Source organism: Magallana gigas, chromosome 5 (assembly GCF_963853765.1).
Source record: "Magallana gigas chromosome 5, xbMagGiga1.1, whole genome shotgun sequence".
NCBI classification, from domain to species: Eukaryota; Metazoa; Mollusca; class Bivalvia; order Ostreida; family Ostreidae; genus Magallana; species Magallana gigas.
Genome location: NC_088857.1, coordinates 7848676 through 7862360, shown reverse-complemented (window position 1 = coordinate 7862360; position 13685 = coordinate 7848676). Strand labels below are relative to the sequence as shown.

Genomic DNA, 13685 nt, shown 5'->3' with positions numbered 1-13685 from the left:
ACTCTGTCGAAAATTGCTCGATCGTACCCAATATCGAACTTGACCTAGATATTATCATGATAAACCTATATACCAAATTTCATTTCAATATGTTCATCCTCTGCGAAGAAGATGAACGGAAACTGTTGGTGGACCGACAGACCGACCGACAGACAGCGGCAAAGCAATATGCCCTCCCTTCTTCGAAGGATGCATAATAATGACAAGAGGCCCATGGGCCACATCGCTCACCTGAACAGCAGTTCCTTGTAACATTACATTTCGTAGCATATGCTTTTTCTATTTTAAACATTGAACCCCTTTCTGGGGACCCAGTTATGGTCCGAGGTTTATGGTTGGCTTGAACAACATAAATAGTAACATAGGAATTAAAATGTGTAGCACTGCGGTGGGACCGCACGTACACAACCTGAAAAAGAAGAGAAGAGTTCCACTTCAAGAGGAATAACTCTCAGACTATACAGAACATCAAGAAAGATAACTCTTTGTTCCACTACATTAGAGTTTACACAATTTGAGGATCCTTGCAAAGTAATCTCACAAACTGTAGCATTATAGTTCTCGAGAAAAACTTTTTAAAAACATTTTCAATATATCTTTCTATGTTAAACTTTGAACCCCTCTTGGGGCCACAGTATTAGTCCAGTGCTAAAGTTTTAATTATTTGGAATCTACATTATTTAAGGATGCTTGCATAGTTATCTCACAAGCTGAAGCATTATAGTTCCCTAGAAAAAGATTTTTCAACATTTTCCCTCTATATTTCTATGCTAATTTAAACTTTGAACACCTCTTGGGGCCCCAGTATTAGATTGAGGTCACGGCTTTTTTAATTTCGAATCTACACTATTTGAGGGTGCTTACGTAGTTATCTGACAAATTGATGCATTGTAGTTCTCGAAAAGAAGATTTTTAAACATTTTCCATATATACCGGTACTTCTACATTTAACTTTAAACCCATCTTGGGTCCCTAGTATTAGTCCAAGGGTCACTATTTTAAAACTGTCGAACCTTCATTATCCAAGGTTGTATGCATGATAGTAATCTCACAAATTGAAGCATTGTAGTTCTCGAGAAGAAGATTTTTTAACATGTTACCTTTATATTTCTATAATAAACTTTGACCCCATCTTGGGGCCCCAGTATTGGTCTGGGGTCACGATTTTACCAATTAGGAATCTACATAAGCGAAGGATGCATGCATAGAAATTCCACAAACTAAAACATTGTAGTTCTTGAGAAGAAAATTTTGAAACTTTTCCTTTATGCTTTTTAAAATGTTTAAATTTTGAACCCCTCTTGGTGCCCATCAATTGTCCGGGAGTTACAATTTTTTAAATCTACATTATTTAAGGATGTACAGGTATGCATAGTAATAACCAAAAAAGTTGCACTATAGTTCTTGAGAAGAAGATTTTAAAACATTTTCCTATATGTTAAAATCTAAACCCCTCCTGGGGCCCCAATTTTTGTTCGGGGGTCACGATATTTACAATCTTCACTATATATACAACCTTTTGTGTATGTATTGGCATTTTTGGTGAAGTGGTTCTTGAGAAGAAAATTTTTAAACATTTTTCATATGTAGTTCTATGTTAAACTTTGAACCCCGCCTGGGGCCCCAGTTTTGGTCTGAGGGTCGCGATTTTTACAATTTAGAATCTTCATTATACATTCAAGCTTTTGTGTAAATATTGGCATTTCTGGAGCAGTGGTTCTTGAGAAGAAGATTTTTTAAACATTTTCCTATGTATTTCTATGTTAAACTATGAACCCCACCTGGGGCCCCAGTTTTGGTCCGAGGGTCACGATTTTTACAATTTAGAATCTTCACTATATATACAAGCTTTTGTGTAAATATTGGCATTTCTGGTGAAGTGGTTCTTGAGAAGAAGATTTTTTAAACATTTTCCTATGTATTTCTATGTTAAACTTTGAACCCCGCCTGGGGCCCCAGTTTTGGTCCGAGGGTCACGATTTTTACAATTTAGAATCTTCACTATATACACAAGCTTTTGTGTAAATATTGGCATTTCTGGTGAAGTGGTTCTTGAGAAGAAGATTTTTTAAACATTTTCCTATGTATTTCTATGTTAAACTTTGAAACCCGCCTTTGGTTAAATTTGGCCCAGTGGTTTTTGAGAAGAAGTTGAAAATGTGAAAAGTTTACAGACGGACGGACGGACGGACAGACAGACAGACAGACAGACAGACAGACAGACAGACAGACAGACGGACGGACGGACGGACGGACGACGGACAACGGTCGATCAGAAAAGCTCACTTGAACCTTCGGTTCAGGTGAGCTAAAAAAGGTGTGATGTTTTAAAGAACATCCAACATGCATTGATAAATGATGTTTATTATAACTATATATAAGACTTAAAATGAACCTAGACATGATTTGAGCTCAATCTTTTCAAATTTAATTTTTTCTTTTTAATTTACTAGATTGGTTAACATGTACATGTATTATAATTGATTATTTGGAGTTGATTTTAATCAACTCTCCTATGCAATTACTCAGGCAAACCGAAAGTGAAACAGTGTTTGGACCTAAGCACAAATCAACACCGCTGAAAGCTTATAGTTCTAATCAATAAATTCGATGTAATGAGTTCTTAAGCATTGTTTTTCAAGGAAACTAATTTATAGATACCTTGTAAATAGTCAGATTTAAAATGGTACGAACAATTTAGATATTTTTTGAAGTCGTACATTTTATGTATTCCTACGCCAGAGTTCAATATAGTCTCGTTCAACCAGACGCTCGGCTGTCTCCGTAAATCTCCGACAAGCAGAGAATCTCTCTTGCTTGTCGGAGATTAACGGAAACAGCTGAGAGTCTGGTTGAACGAGACCGGGCTTCAATTTTGCTAGGATCCATACAATTTCTCATAACTATTTCGATTACTGATACGCAGTTTGATGGAGTAATTCTTTGAATATTACACAACATGACTGATATTGGGTTTTCACAAATTTCCTGTATGAGAATTCATATTATAAAAAATGTGCGTAATTCAAATACTTATAGGAATTTACTTGCCATGCATGCAAAATTACATATCGTTGATTTTAAAATAAATAACAATCGATAAAATCAACTCCCGTCAGTACTTTGATTTTTAACTAGACATCATGAAGATAATGCCCATCTCAAAGAGCCTCGCTTCAATATTGAAACAAGAGGCACATGGGCCACATCTCTCACCTGAGGAACAATAGGTATGATAAAATCAGCTTAATGGAGTCATAATACAAACTATCTGGACAATGTACAATAATACATGTAGATCCTGTATAAATAAAATCCATTTTCCCCCTGGATATTCTTATGTTTATAATCATTAGTCCCTTTTCTAACAAGATGATTTTATAGTCATATCACATGTTGAGTATTGCAGTTCTCAAGAAGACTGCTCTGAACCTTCTTGTGATGCCGAAGAATTGTCCTGGAGTCAAAGTCTTAAGAATAATAAAGAATCATCTGGCTGATTAGTTTCTGAGAAGAAGATTTTTAAAGATTTACTCTATATATTCCTATGTAAAACTTTGACCCCCACTCGTTGTGCCCCCCTACCCCCAGGGGTCATGATTTTCACAACTTTGAATCTACACTACCTGAGGATGCTTCCATGCAAGTTTCAGCTTTCCTGGCTGATTAGTTTCTGAGAAGATTTTTAAAGATTTACTCTATAATATTCCTATGCAAAACTTCGACTCCCATTTTGGCCCCACCCTACCCCCGGGGGTCATGATTTTCACAATTTTGAATCTACACTACCTGAGGATGCTCCACACAAGTTTTAGTTTTCCTGGCTCTTTGGTTCTTGAGAAGAAAATTTTTGAAAATTTCTCAAAATTTTTCATTAATTTCTAATTATCTCCCCTTGAAAAAGGGTTTGGCCCTTAATTTTCACAACTTTGAATCCCCTTTGCCTAAGGATGATTTGTGCAAAGTTTAGTTGAAATTGGCCCAGTAGTTCTTGAGAAGATGTTGAAAATGTGAAAAGTTTACGGACAGAGGGACGACAGACAAAATGTGATCAGATAAACTCACTTGAGCTTTAAGCTCAGGTGAGCTAAAAAGTATGCCCAAAGATGGAACAAGGGCACAAAAACATCATCTGTAAAATAGCCAGCGGTTTGACCTTATGAGCAATTCAGAACTTTCACTTAATGATATAAATATCGACCACTATACTAGAAATCAGTTTCCGAAACGTTTGTCGGGTTTTTGCAATACTCGACCCAAGGACCGGGGTGCCCCTAAAAAAATTCTATCTTTATTTCTTTGAACAAGATATGTAAGATTTTTTAAGGGCATGCAGGCCGGTCCTGAAGGATATCTAGGCCAAACACCATGCAGAAATACAACAGTTTACTTCGAAAATTTTAGACAACTTTGAATATTGATAATAAAATTGCAAGAGGAATATTTCGAAAATTAGAAAATAAAAAAATAAATTGATTTTCAAAAGTGATAAGAATCAATTGAAGGAAAATGAGTCGTAGATGATTTTAGAATACTTATAGTATTCTTTTGAAAAACAGAGCTATACATCATAAAAATAGAATTATGGGATACTAGTTTAATCATTTAGATATATTTATTTTTTCACAAAAAATTACAATCCTGGCACAAAGCATCTAAAAAGAAACCTGGCCTCTTAATTACTGATAAATGTATTACAAAGTATAAGGGTGCAAAAAATACCCAACCCAAGCCCCACTTACTGGGCCATAATTTGCTTAAAATCATTTTGGATGAAGTGAAAATTACGGTTTTCAGAGTTCGTTCAGGTTTCATTAATTCATTGCCAATGATTCTTACACACGAGTACATTTTGAGATCTTATATTGCACTTCAATGAACATTTAATTTCGTGAACATACTTTACATTGAAAAAAATCCACCAAACTTTGCATTTGGCATTTTAATCAAATCGTTCAATATATATCTTTACAGAAACAGCCGAAATAATATGATACTGTATAAAATAAGTATGTAGGTTATAAGTTAATTTGTAAAATGTATTGACAGGATGCTCTGGTATATCTCCAGTATGCCAACAAAAAAAAAAACCCTAAAAAATAAAATAAAATATTTTGCCGTTCCCACCTCACAAATCCACTTCTTTCTCCATCCCCCATCTCTTGTTTGGTTTTTTGTGTGTATTTTGAAAATTTGATTTTATGCAATACTGGATAAAATCAATCAGAGTTATCTTTCTTTGTGTATTAAAGCCTAAAGTTCCAACGTTGAAATCAAACGTAATACGTATCTTGAAAAAAAAAACTACAGGTTTTCCTTTTCAATCAGAAGAAGCGTGTGAACAAATGGATGGTTGAAAAAAAGACGCCAATCAGATATTGAACAAAAAGCACAAGAAGTTCTTAAGAGAGGAGAAGCAAGGAAGACGTCGATGTTACTTCAGAGCATTCTGGAGAGGATTCAGTTCCGTTATTATCAAAAATACAGACAAAAGAGCCTTTTCATGTTTCGAAGACATTAAATCGGTTGACACGGATGAGTTTTGTGAAATTTAGATCAACACAAAATTAAAAGGGTTCATAAACAAGATACCATTCTTAAGATTTTTTTTAAGAAATTGCACTTAAAGATGATCGAATCTTCTATGTTTGTCATTTCATCAGTCATTATCCTAAGAAACTTGATATTCAAGAATCAATGTACGCCAGTGCGAAGTGCATGTTTTAAATGGCAGGGGGTCTTGGGGCCGCCAGGAGGCCCCGAGTGGGTCCAGGGCGAAGCCTGGTGGGGGCCCAGGGGGCGAAGGCCTCGGAAGCTCAAGGATTCTGACGATTTTTAACACTAAAAATCATCGCAGAAATTGAAAGGAATGCTCACTATTTAAGCATATTTTTAAGCAGTTCAAATTGTTTTGGGTATAGTTAAGGCATAAAATAAAATCACAAAACTTATTAAACGCTAAAAGAAGAAAAAACTGTAGACGTTTGTTTTTGACCCACTTAAAGCTTTAATTCCTAAGTTCATTTTCACCTAGTTTCACCTATTTTATGGTAAATTAAATGAATATCTCAATAAACCTGTGATATTCTATGGGGGCAAGTCTCCTTCTAACAACCAGGAAAGTTTTAGCGTTGTTGAAGTTTCCCGAAACCATGTTTCAGGAGGAAATAATTGTGTCAAATCATGTACGTCGATTTGTCAGAGACCATGACTTTTTACCTTGAAAAAATTCATGAGATTCTGCACTGGGTCTGACTTGCTGCTAAAGGACAAAATTAAAGAGTCCTTTGTGAACGTTTAAGGTCTGACGTCCCGGCCTGTTGCCCATACTTGCTCGCGTTTGCATGAAATTCCAAAATCATACGAAAATTTCCCATGTTTTAGAACGAACCTTTCATGCAGAAAATACATGAAGTGAAAATTTACATTTATTTCATTGGCAGATATACTGTTCGGTGCGAGGGAGATAATTTTCTGATGATCGTTTTTACGTACAACTTAACAATTTTCATTACCGTCTTCCTTGGAAGACGGTATAAAGAGTTGAAATAATTTACAGTCTCCGGGTTATGCACTTCCTTTCCTTTGTGATTAGTAGAAAATACATGATGTGAAAATTTACATTTATTTCATTGGTTGGAATACTGTTCGGCGCAAGGGAGATAATTTTCTGATGATCTTTTTCATGTACAACTTAACAAATTTCGTAGATTTCAAATCTTAAAAAGAGAGAAAACGAAAAAGCAATACAAATTGCTATGAATGAAATTCAGCCTTTGGTTTTCAGGTCAAACTAGTGAAAGTAACATTCTATAATATCTATTGGAATTATCTGGTTTTCTTTTAGCATTGTTTATTCAAATATTTATACAAAATAAAAAAAATTAATGCGGTATGCCTAATATCGGTAAAGTTATTTGCACCTTAGATAGATAAATGCAGTGGTATAACTTTGATTTTATAAAAATTAATACGAGTCTACGACCCTACCTAAGATCTCTTTTACCCTATAGTGGATCTTAACTTACAAGCTCGGGTAAGCAGTTCTCAATTTTAGACACGCAGGCTTAAACGACACATGACATAAAATGTAGAGGAAGGTGACATTTATATAAAAAGAATTAAACTGTCTTTGATAACTAATTGCTGTTTAGGGTTTGTTCTAAAGACGGTAAGCTTTTTAAAAAAAGCTAAACTTGTAGATTTTAAATCTTAAAAGGTGAGAAAACGAAAGAATAATAAAAAGTGAAATCCAGGCTTTAAGTTAACTAGTTGAAGCAATATTCTGGAACATCTCTTGAAATAATTTCTTTTCATTTTGTTTCGATAATATTAACACCAAAACAAATTGATACGGTATAGCTTATATCATTAAACAAGTTTGTATATTTAATATGGTAAAACTAATATCAGTAAAACTGAATTATACTGAATGCAGTTGTATTACCTTTGATTTAGTCTCGCTTACCCCAGACTCTCCCTCTGTGACTTGACTCGCACGAGTCAAATCTCGAGAGCGAGAGTCTGCGGTAAGCGGACTTATCTCGCACGAGTCAAATCTCGAGAGCGAGAGTCTGGTGTAAGCGAGACTACCTTTGATTTTACTATAGTGATACAACCCTATCAAAGATCTCTTTTTACCTACTTAAGTCGAGCTCAAATAAATACCACGCTGAAAACAACTTTAAATTTTAAGCACGCACGCTTAAAAAATGTTCAGGACGCCATTGCATTAAGAAGGCGACATTTATCAAAAAAAAATTATCCTTTGATATCTTATTGCTGTTAAGAGATTGCTCTAAAGACGGTAAGCTTTTTCAAAAAGCTTAACTTGTTTGTACAAAAGTTAATTCGGTATATTGCTCATATTCTTGGACAGCGAATGACCTTTTAAAGAAAATGGGGTGTCCTCTGCAGCGGCACCAAGAAGAAAATTTAACAAACAAAAAACAACAACAAAAAAAAAACAAAAACCGAGAAGAAAGAAAAACTGGTGGCGGTATTTTGCCGGCTGATTGTTTTGTGACACCTTAAGAGGACAAGATCCAGTCAAGGAGAAACTTCAACATCCGGAAAAGACGGGGCATTGGCACTCTGGTTGTAGACAATGAGCAAAGTTGGTTTCATATAATTTACATAAAGATTATTAAAAAAAATGAAATAATTGATCGTCAAATGAACATAATGCTATATATTTCAGAGTGCATTCATTTTAGGAATACATAATTTCATACAGACTGTAATACAGTGAATTTGATTTCATTGTAACAAACATTTATTTTATTAAATAAACAAAAGCCTTAGGATTAAACCAAAAGCAAATCATAAGTTGACCATCTCCACATCATCTATAAAACTCACGTGTCCTTATATATATTAACGAAGGATGTGATAATGAAATTATATATACACGTACTTTTCTGAATCTAAATTAGTATGTGGTTTAAACCAAGATGAATCTTGTTTTCAAAAAGTTGTCAAAGTATATAATTGTTCCATACAAATGAATCATGGGAGGATCACGGCCATTTAGCTACCAAATGAATAAACCTTAATTTGGCATTACAGACGGCCATTATGTTAACTTAATGATAGTTCTTCCTGTTAACAAATACATTTTCCTCAAAAGACGGGGACTTAATTCCAACATGTGTCCCGTCTATTGCGCTTTTCGAAACCCACATATTCTTTTATATGATTGAATGGAATTTCATTCTAAATGATTTCAATATTGACGTTACCAGAAGAGCCTACTATAATCAGGGATGATTATATTAAATAGATCCATTTCGTTACTGCCCATTCGTGCTCTCAAATATGATGAGAATAAATGATGAATTTCATTGGAATTTGTTTTTCTGTATATATCTCACCATGTATTTATCGGCAGCTGTAAAGCAATGGGACAGATCGGGATCTCATGTGGCGTGCATGGCATTTGGAAAAACAGAAAAAAATGAACAATGCGTCAGAAAAGAACGGACGAGAAAACACACCCAAAAACAAAGACAAAAAGAGAGCAGAAAACAGTTTAAATGTCTCCAATAAGTTCCAAAAGCAAAAATGTTACAACGTTCCTCGTGTGAAATTAAGAGAGATAGCAAAATGTTACAGATATATTGCTCTTCTGTTGTTAGAATTGGAAACACAGAAACATTTAATAATAAAAGATCTGTAAAGAAAATCGAGAAAGAGGTTAATGTCACTGTCACTAAAAGAAAAAAAATCGGTGACTTTGGAATTACTGGATTTAAAGTTCATGAATTGAAAATCAACTGACACATTTTAGGCTCTTAAAAGAAAATGCCAAGGTAGAGTTATCTGAGAATAATGAATGCAATGACCGGAGAAATTCAAAGCAGGTATATTGAAGCATCGAGGACGTTCATCTTAAACATTTCGCGCCGTGTCTAACTTCCTGATGAAAAAAGGACAATAACAAACCGTGAACCATCTCAAAAATCCATTAAATGAAATACAAATTCAAAACAGAGCAACACGAACCTCCAAATAGAGGTAGGATCAGGTGTCTAAGACGAGTGAGCATCCTCTGCTGACTGGTGTCGTATAATTAAAGGTCCGCCCCGTAAAATGGTCCGGCCGGACCCTTAATGTTAACATTTAAGGTCCGGCTTTCCCCTATAAGAAAAGGGCCTACCCGTAGTCATTTATTAAAGTTAAATAAATAATTATTCTCTTTTGCTAATGTACTTGTATTTTAAAGATGTCTTTGTTTACATAATCCAGTCGGCCATTTGCGTATAGTTTATGTATGACCGTATTATTTTAATAAATTACTTTGTGGAATATCAAATATTGATAGCGGGTTAGATTTTGACCAATTGTTTAAGAATCTGAAAAAAGAAAACCAGGAGTATTTTGTCGATAATTTGCAGAGGATGCTCACTCCTCCTAGGTACCTGATCCTGCCTCTGAGGTTTTCCAGAGGTCCGTGATTGCTCTGCTATATATTATTGATTGAATACCGAATTGTCCAAGAATTTTTCTCCGTTATTCCCGATCAAAATATATTCCCCAAATTACGATATTTTTCCCGATAATGACATTTTTACCCATATGACATTGGGCGCACGGCGGGTGTGACCGGTCAGCAGAGGATGCTCTCTCCTCCTAGGCACCTGTCCCAGGGGCCATAAAACTTAGACGAGCTCACTTTTGATCTCAGTCTCACTTTTCCACTATATATTCCTTTTGTAAAAGTGAGACTGAGATCAAAAGTGAGCTTGTCTAACTTTTATGGCCCCAGGGGCTGATCCTACCTCTATCTTTTTTGGAGGACCGTGTTGGTCTGCTTTGAATTTGTATTTCGTTTTATGGATTTTTGAGATGGTTGACGGTTTGTTATTGTCATTTGTTCATACAGGTAAGAAGTCCGCATCCCAATTACCTATTTATGAATACAAAAAGGATTTACGTGTCAAAGTCAACGATGATTCGACGGAACAAAAAGAACGAAATTGACCAAACTGGTGTTTGACCGAAAGACGGTTTGGAATATGCAGGAAAACTAAAATCAAACTGTCATTATTTGGTATTTATGCCGTCTATGAAAAAATGAATTTACTACCGTATGAAATAGGAGTGTAGAGAAAATAACATTTGCGAGTTTGTACAATGTAATTGTATGGTTTGTATCAGGGTGAACTTAAGTTTTAAAATGCAAACATGTTTAAATTGAATTAAAATTTGGTACCGATATTTTTTTGAAACATTTAAATTATCATCAGAGCTTTAAATCCGGGGATATATAGACTAAAAAATTACTGAACTGACAGTCTTCACTAAAAATGGTTTATGGTAAGGACAATTAATGCGACTTACTCAAACCCAGTGTATAAAGGCCATTCACGATAAAGAAGACCAAAGGATAGTTGATGAATAGGTCACTGTATTACGTCTGTATGACTTTTCAGCGTTCAAATAAAATAAAAACAATTTGCGCACTTCAAGACTCCAATGACGGTTCTTGACTTTTGAAATAAAATTTATTTTGTTTGAAATACTATCTATATTGCAAACGGTATTTTAAACTTAGTTGACGGGAGGCGTTAGAGCAATGGCCGCTTTTATTTTTACTATCCATTGAAAGCCATAGCAACTGTGTAACAATTCAAAGTTAATTGTCAAAATATTGATGTCTGCTTCATGTGTTAAAACTCGGTATTAAGTGGTTAGTGATGAATACTTAACTTAATGAAACTATGTTGCTAACTCTATTTTGGCAGGGTTTGAGGGAATTGCTAGAATGACCGGTCAGCTGACCGAGTGTTTACTTCTCTGATCTGCAAGTATACTATAATTGTTTCAGTGACTCTTCGCTTAAACATCGAATCACTTTTATGACTATTTGCCAGTATATGTTATAACATGAAATATTAAGAAATTCTTATTCAAGAAAATAAAATCAAACATAACAACATAATTGTTCAGCTTTAATTGTTAGTGATAATTAAACTATTAGAGTTTTAAAACCAAGAACTAGCGTGGATAATATATCTATTTATCTATAGATCGATTACATGGTCGTGGGGGAAACATTAAGATTTATTCTCACAGAAAAAATTGTATTTCCCGAGCACAAAGCCCTATTATTTTTTATTCAAAGATAACCTTGAGACACACATTTTTTGTCCATAAAATACTAATGTGCCCTAAACGTTTTGCATCATAAATACAATGTAAAGAACAATTATGTTATGTGTTCAAACTTTACTTATCGATACTTTGCTTATAACAGAATAACAATAAATCATATTGTTATACTTTCATGTTAAATACTGAAATCTGATTGGTTAAGACGCATTTTAATATTTACTATTACCCTCAGCGTTAGCAACGCACTTGGCAACGGGTAACATTAAAAAATATTACATGCGCGAAAATTATGCGCGTACGGTTCGCTGTAGAATTCACGTTATTCCTATATAAAAGCAGTAGGCCTAAAATTTTCTTAAAAATTTTAAAAAAGACATTCAGTATAACAAAATAAATAGTGCCTGTTTGGGAGGATAACAGTTGAAATTGACACCCCTCGAAAACCATTGTCAACCTCCGCTTCGCGTCGGTTGACAATGGTTTTCTCGGGGTGTCAATTTCAACTGTTACCCTCCCAAACAGGCACTATTTATATATTGACGCAAACGTCAAATGGGCCGCACAAAATATATTTGTTGTATGAATCATTATTAATTTTACATAAAAACACACCACAAAGAAGAATTTAACAAGTTGGTTGTACTAATTTTAATAGTAAATTTTAAAATATTTTCAGCAACACGTTTTGAAATTTCAAGGAACCATATAATAAAATAGAAAAGGAGTTTTTTAAAGGTACATGTAAGACCATGCTCATCCAGTAAAAAAAGATAAGCCGGATAATTTTTTTTCCTCAATGGAATTATGAATTTTATCTACCCTTCATCTTATGAAGATAACCATGGTCATTTATTTGCATGAGGTTCTCAAAAAAAAAAAAAAAAAAAAAAATAAATCAGGTTAGCTAAAAGTTTCAGGTCAATTCAGATTTTCAGTTCTTTCATATCTTTGCGTAAAAAATTGATATAAATGTCATTCCATGATATTTTATTACCACATTTCAAATGAAAATATAATAGATAAACACAGTCATTCAATTATATCAATGATATAAAACTTCATATCATTCAGGTGTTTAGTATTTCAAGTCTTTAGTATGTCCCAGATACCGAACCCGATACATTGTTTTGATATGAATGGAAAACTGCAAAATTTTCCGAATAGAGTATAGTCTCGATAAAAACACGCCTAACACGACAGTTAATGACCTACTTTACATTTACGAGTAAAGCAAAATATATGTAATATATTTTAAAAGGCATAAAACATCTTTCTTCATGCTAATTTACTTCTGATCATAAAAATAAGCACAATATGATTTCTATAGAAAAAGCTGTCCCGCAGAAACGCAGTTACAATTTCTAAATGTATATCAAAGAATGAACCGCCTTATGGCGGCCCGTAATAAGATAAGGAAAGTGTAATGAGCGAAAAATAATAAACCCCCACAAAACATTAAAAAAGAACCCAGGTCTACTTTCTGATAACTTACAAAGTGGATAAATGTCTGATGAAAAGCTGATTAAATATTGCCCATTCCATTGATGGTTAAGAAAAACCATGGCCTGTTAAGTGAACACCTCATTCCCCATCAACTCTGTATGACTCAGAATCTTAGGGCTTTCCACAATAAAACGTTTACTCAATTTGTAGAGATGAGGTTTAGTTTAACACTAGAAATAAGAAACGATATTACAAAATATACATGTACATGATATTATCAAGGTAAAGGCACCACGTAACTTAGGGTTTCTTTTTTTTAATAAAAAAAGCACTAGTTTTACTTCAAATTATGTAACTTTTGGCAATTCTTACACGAATTTGAAAACAAACATCATTTATAATAAAATTCGACCGTTTTGGTATTCTGGATGATTTGGTGCATTCTGTGTGACAAACTGACATACTAATTTCTAAATACAAACTACACCATATCAGTTATTAAAAAGAAAGTAAATGTGTGAAAGAAGTGTTCTTTAACAAAATCCACTGTCTACTAGCAACAAAGTAAATGAAGTTCTGAGATAAAGAATACCAAATGTTGACAATTTCCTTGAAAAATATGGCCA

General features: G+C 34.1%; 1 long non-coding RNA gene across 1 annotated transcript; it reads right to left on the bottom strand.

Annotated features, from left to right (window-relative positions):
• Positions 1–288: 288 nt before the first annotated feature.
• Positions 289–2029, bottom strand: LOC136275463 (uncharacterized). The gene is made up of 2 exons (XR_010714035.1): positions 1383–2029; positions 289–1298 (listed from the first exon to the last, which is right to left on the bottom strand). It is a non-coding gene; the product is annotated as an uncharacterized lncRNA (long non-coding RNA).
• Positions 2030–13685: the final 11656 nt, after the last annotated feature.